Source organism: Pelodiscus sinensis, chromosome 6 (assembly GCF_052426305.1).
Source record: "Pelodiscus sinensis isolate ZL-2025 chromosome 6, ASM5242630v1, whole genome shotgun sequence".
NCBI classification, from domain to species: domain Eukaryota; kingdom Metazoa; phylum Chordata; order Testudines; family Trionychidae; genus Pelodiscus; species Pelodiscus sinensis.
Window position 1 is genome coordinate 49,832,384 of NC_143057.1, and position 6,596 is coordinate 49,838,979.

Consider the following 6,596-nt stretch of genomic DNA (forward strand, 5'->3'; position numbering starts at 1 on the left):
AGGTCTCCACGGGCCGGATGAGAGGGCCTCGCGGGCCACAGTTTGGAGACCCCTGCTATAACACAACAGCAGTCTTCACCAGCCTGGCTTTATTTCTTGCAGGGTTGATACCAACATACTCGAGTCCCATATTTCCCCCAAAACCATCTACGTTGAAGAGTCCAGCCCTCTCCTAGAATACTCAGATATTAATAAGGTCCCTTGCTCATAGAGAGACAAAAGCACAACTTATTACTTCAATTAGCACTGAAAACCACTTCAGTTCAAAACACAGCACAGAGTTGCTATAGATTAAAAGGAAAACAAGATTAATCAAAAAGAGAACCAAAAAGATGTTTTAAGTGAATTGAAGTACAGTAAACTTCCGATAATCTGGCACCTTTAGGACCCAGGGGGTGCCAGATTATCAGAAGGGGGGGCCATGAGGGGTCTGGAGTAGGGTGGGAGGGGATGCCACCCCAGACCCTTCATAGCCCCCCCTTACGATAGTCCGGCTCTGCCCCAGGTGTCACTGATTCAGCTGCTGCTGGTCAGTTTGAGCAGCAGCTGAATCAGGGATGCCTGCAATAGAGCAGCTGGGGTGCTGCTGGTTTGGTCCCGCAGCGCCGAGGGGCAGCGCTATGGCACCAACCCAGCAGCACTCCAGCTGCTCTTGGGGACGCCTGGGACAGAGCAGCTGGAGTGCTGCCGGCTTGGTCCCGCAGCGCCAAAAGACGGGGCTGCGGGACCAACCCGGCAGGACCCCAGCTACTCTGCCCCAGGGGTCCCCGATTCAGCCGTGGCTGAATCCCGACGCCTCGGGCAAAGCAGCTGGGGTGCTGCCGGGTTGGTCCTGCAGCCCCAAGGGGCAGCACTACGAGACCAACCGGGCAGCACCCCAGCTGCTCTGCTCCCAGCTTCCCTGATTCAGCTGCTGGTCAGTTTCAGCAGCAGCTGAATGGGGGAAGCCTGTCCGGCTGCCCCAGCATATCTGGGTTCCTGATGGTGCCGGACCATCAGGAGTCCCGGAGCATTGGATGCCGGACTAATGGAGTTTTACTGTATATGAGTTAACAACAAAAATGTTTACAAACAAAACAGAAGAAAAATTATGCTTTCTAATGGCTAGATCCAACTTAACAAAACACAGTCTTTATTCAAAGTAGATTTGCTACCATTCCCTTTTTCCAATATTGAAGACTTTCTGCCACTGAGGACCTTCCAAAGAAGTACAAAGTGCTGATTTTGCTGGTCTTCCTAGGTGGAAGATAAAGATGGAATCTCTCTCTTTGGTCTTCTGCTGGTCTGTTTAGACTTCTGAGTATCAGGTTGATAAATTTTGTTTCTATATATATTCTTTCTGCACAATGTTTTTTTAGGTCATCCTCTTTCTCTCTGCAGGTAACGTCCACATCATCACTTGACAAAGTTAAAAAAGGTATGTCCTTAAAGTATGTCCTAAATATGTCTATCATCATTTTCTTATCATATTTGATGCTTTACTCCTGTTTGCTCTACTGAGAATTGCCAGAAATTTTGTCCAATAGACTCTAAAGATCTTCTAAAGCATTTGCTTAGGAATAATTTGATTTTCTTTTTTATTCTTGGGCATTTAAATATCTTATTTTTTTAATATTCACTTGCAAAGAACTGGGCCAATGATGAACAGACTGGAAATAAGGAAACCAAATGATATCATCTTCATACCTCTCAAATAAATGTTAATAGAAAGACAAGAACGGTACAATGGAGGACTAGTAACAGGCAATTTCAAAAGGATAAAAAAAGCTTGAGAATAAAAAAATCAATCACTTTACCTTGATCCACAGCTAAAAGAATGTTATTTACTGCATTACTGATAACTCCCGTGGGATGTGAATTGGCCTAACGTCAGACCTTATTATCTAAAACATTCTCAGCAATGAAAAAAATCATCTGTCAACTTTAAAAGGCTCAAAAAAAATTTTTTTCAGCGTAGTGATAGATTCTCAGCTGGTGCAGATCAGTGTAACTCCATTGACTTCAATGGAACCATACTATGCATTAATCTACACCAGCTGAAGCTCCAGCCCATATTTTAAAAAATATCATTCTGAACCCATAAAACATTTGTTTTGTAAAGGAACAGCTCTCACGCTCTAGCTATGTCCATTGATGCAGAACAAAAAACAAAAAAAAGGAAAATTGAAGGGCGAATTTTCTGTTATAGACTATTGCTCCTTTTGTGGTCAGCAGTATGAAAAAGCCACTTTACCATGTGAGTGAATGGCATGGCAGGACAATTCTGTGAAAAACACATCTGTTGCTTTGTTCTACAATAAAGGTACAACCGACCTCCTTGTAAACTCATCAGAAAAATATTCCGTCTCATTTTGAACAAGTTCTTCCTTCAAGGTAGCCCCAGTATTATCATGATTCCATTATGCCAGTGTTTCTCAAACTGTGCTCCGTGGAGCCCCAGGGCTCTGCGAGACATCTCCAGAGGCTTCGCGAGGTTGACAAACTGGAAACATTGATAGGTACAACACATACAATCAGTGGACTGCTGGGGCTCCGTATAAATTTTTACGCATGTAAAGGGCTCCAGAGCCCAAAAAGTTTGACAGCCGCTGCATTATGCTATAGGTGCCATGGTACACCATTCCCCTGTGATGACTGTAGTGTGCTCTGTGTACAGAGAGCCCAGATGTGGGGTTTGCAAGCACTCCAACTGCTACATTCTACAGGAATTCCCATCAACATTTACATTTTGAACAAAGAGTTGTTTTGTTAAAGATGGCAAAGCAGAAGGCACAAACACCCTAACACAACACACAATTAGAACAGTTTCTACGTCAGTCATTGGGCGGTCTAGCACATGAGCAACAAGGGTGGGGTACCCAGAGTTTTATTAAGGAAGGGAAATGAGGCAGGACGGTGATGACCTGTGAACTCTGAGATGAGTGGGGCAATTTACCTACTCAACAGAGAGGAGTTGGGAGGCAATGGGAGGAAGACAGGGGCAGTGAGAGAGCTGGAGGTAGCCCAAGGGAATAAGCAGTGACTCCCTATAGAGCCCATGCTGTCCCACTTCCTTGCTCCCAACTGTTTAGGTGGCCACTCTTACCCAGCTCCCCACATCATCTACTCCACCCAGAACTGCAGATGGCTTCAGGCCCCTCACATCCCATTGACAAGCTCCCTCAGCTTGACCTGGCACCAGCCAGCTTTGCGGACACTCTCCAGCCTGATACAACTCTCTACAGACACCACCTGGGCCAGAACCATCTTCCCTACTGGCAGGGGCCTATGGCTCAGGGTATCACCCTGACCTCACCTCTCCTTGGCCTGAGGTTCACCCTGCTCTGCCATCTTGCCCCAGAAGCAAAAGGGGGGCATGGGCATACTGCATACCCTCAGCTGCATACTGTACAGGGAGATCTAATACTATACAGGCAGACTGGACTCCCAACCTTCCACCCACACCTCTTTGACTTGGTATAAATGTAACAATTTCAGTGTAACCCCTCCATACTACTTTCCTACCTGCCATCTGCTTCTGTATTCTCCTGCTTCAGCTATTGATGGCCTTGTGCGGACAACAGGGTGCATTTGTTTGGCTCTCTGCCCTACAGTTCCAATATTTAGGCTACAGTTCATACTCTCTTGTAGCTTCTGACCATCTCCTGAGCCTACAGCCATCTTTCCTCAGATAATACTTCCTTTTCTCTTTCACTGGGGATCATAGAGCCCTCTGCTGCCAGGACATTGAGCGAGAGCAGTTGAAATACCCAATCACGAGCTAGTATACCTACAAAGTGTCAAATGGAATTGCAGCCCCCTTTATAAATCTTAGGCATAGTCTGTGGACCCACCGGGATCTGTCGACCACACATTGAAAACCACTGAGCTAGTAAATTTTATTGCTTTTCTAGAAGTAAGAAATGCCAGCATTGTTCTGTTTTCAGAAAGAAAAAAACAGTACCACGACAATTCTCCCTGACCTGCATGACTTGAAGCAATTAGCTGAGAGACATACTAACAGCTAGCAGCCATCCATCTGAAAAATATTCAGTTTTTTCCCCAACTATTTCAATACAACTATAATTACAAAATTTCCATTATTTCTAATTGCTTTATCTTTTCCTGTTTTTCTCGTTACAAAACAGATTTAAAAGAGTAGTTCTGTGGCTCGGACATTTCAGAATGATTGTTGATTTCAGCTCGATTTATGAATAAACCAATTTTGCTCCAGTATTTTTGTTTTCCCCCAATAAAGCAGTTTTTCATCTATAATTAATATTAATTTATTCTGCAGGCATAAAAAACTCTAGATATCTGTGACTAGATCCATCTCCCCCTTTTTTTATTACCAGTACTATATTTCCATTACCTGTACATCAATCTTGGTCAAGATAATGGAGTGGCTGATACAGGATTTGATTAAAAAAGAATTGAGGTAATAGAATCAATGCCAATCAACATGGGTTTATGAAAAATAGATTAAGTCAAACTAACTTCATTTTTTATAAGATTACAACTTGGTTTGGTAAAGGTAATAATGTTGACATTAGGGATGTAAATGGTTAACCAGTATGGACTGGAGCAGCTCCCCACCCCACCCTAGCCCCACAGAACCCAGTGCAGGCAGGGGCTGCCACCTCCTCCCTTCTCCCTCCTACCCACCACCCCAACCTCACCTTCTCCCCCCAAACACAGGTTACACACTGGCTACTGGGGAGCCAGCTTCACTGCAGGCTCTGCAGTATAATTTTACCCTAGGAGCAGGGCCAACGTTTTACATCCCTAGTTGACATAACAGACTTATGTCAGACATTTGGCTTGGTTCCCCACAACATTGACTAAAAAAACTAAAAGGATATAAAGAGCAATGATGTGGGTGAACCAGACAATCACTATGTTCTCAAGTGAGCTCACACAGGAAAACTGTAAAAGAAACATCACATTACCTATAGATAAACACACATCACAAAACAATCACTGTGTGGCTTTGTCTACACTTTCACGTTTAAAGCACTGCAGCGATAGTACTTTAACACAGCAGTGGGGTCAAACACCAAACATGGGGAAAACACCAACATGCTCTCCAGCACGGTAGGTAAACCACCTCCACAAAGGGAGTAGCTAACAGCACTAGAATCTGTTCACACCAGTGCTTTACAGCACTGTAAGTTGCTGCAGTCTGGTTGGGGGGGGTGAGGGAGTGTTTTTTCACACCTTCAAGTGAGAAAGTTACAGAGCAGTAACTGGCCAGTGTAAACAAGCTTTCTATCTAACCTCTCAGTCCTCATCCTTAAAGGAAATCTGCATAACACTTTCAAAAGATCAGCGTGGGAGCTTAAATTCTTAACACTGATGAAAATGAAAAATGATGCACTGATTACAAACAACCTGTAATGCATGAAGGAGATCAAACCAGATTATCACAATGATCCCTTCTGGCTGGAGAATCTATTAACCCTCATCAAATACTGCACTGCTACACGGTTTAAATACGTCAAAATTTTTTACATTTCACACTTCCCGTGACCAAATTTTTCATGAAATAAATTCACCATTATCTGCACTAGTCATTTTTTTCTCTCCTCTATTTAAGTTAAAACAACAGGAACTTCTAGTTCAAAGATTTTTATTTTAGCATTTTAGTTTGTTATTCTCTTATTTTGTACCTTTTACAAGCTCATCCATTAATATATTACATGCCTGTGTGCATATAAGAGGCTAGCTTATGTCAAATCATACTTAGACAGTCCCTGCATTTCCCTTGCTGTATTTAAGTGCAAAATTATTTGAAAAATTTATCAATAGAAACTAGAAGATTTATAACCTTCCAATGTTATTCAATGCCCAAGCCGGGTCTTTGGGGGGGTCATTTACAATTTTATTAATTTTTTCCTACTTATCAAATGCATGCAACGATTCCTATAACACCTATGAAGTTGCCAATCTCTAATCAAATTGTTTCTTTTGGCTTTTTTTCCCTTTAGTAACCTTTATTATTATTTATTTTAACAATCCACAGCAATCCACAAGGCCATAGTACATTCCTTTTTTATTGGGACATGTCTGACAAAAACTTATTAATTCTCCAAGCAGAAACTGCCCAAGTGAATTAACCAGGCTGAAAGCCAATCTTTGTAGTTTTGCAATGGCAAAAAAAAACAAACAAACAAAAAAAAACACAACACATACCACCAAATAAAACTAAGCTGTTTTATTTCTAGTGGAAAACAGTTAAAGAAAAGAATTCATGTTGTGAACTTGTTTAAAACATTTCATCATTATATTTCAGAATTAGGGCCCCAGCTTAAGTCTATGGAAGTTTCATTATTCTCCTCCACAGATGCAAGACTGAGTTCTTAAGATTTACAAACATATCTCAAAACAAAATACACATTGGATCATATTGTGTGGTAACATAAGAACTGCTTTTAAACACAGGACTGGATGTCAGAAAATCCAAGTTCTAATCATGGCCTTCACAAAACTTCTCTGGTGTTTTGGTCTGCTAACTTAGCCTATCTGCCTCAGGCTCTCTAGTTACCTAGTACTGTTCCAGTTCTATGGTTGTGGAAATTGAGGCCTGGTCTACACTTAAAACTTGTGTCAAACTAGCT

General features: G+C 42.3%; 1 protein-coding gene across 2 annotated transcripts in view; it reads right to left on the reverse strand.

Moving 5' to 3' along the window:
* ROR2 (ROR family WNT receptor 2) overlaps positions 1 to 6,596 on the reverse strand; it is a 216,744-nt gene that overhangs the window by 180,579 nt on the left and 29,569 nt on the right. The window lies entirely within an intron of this gene.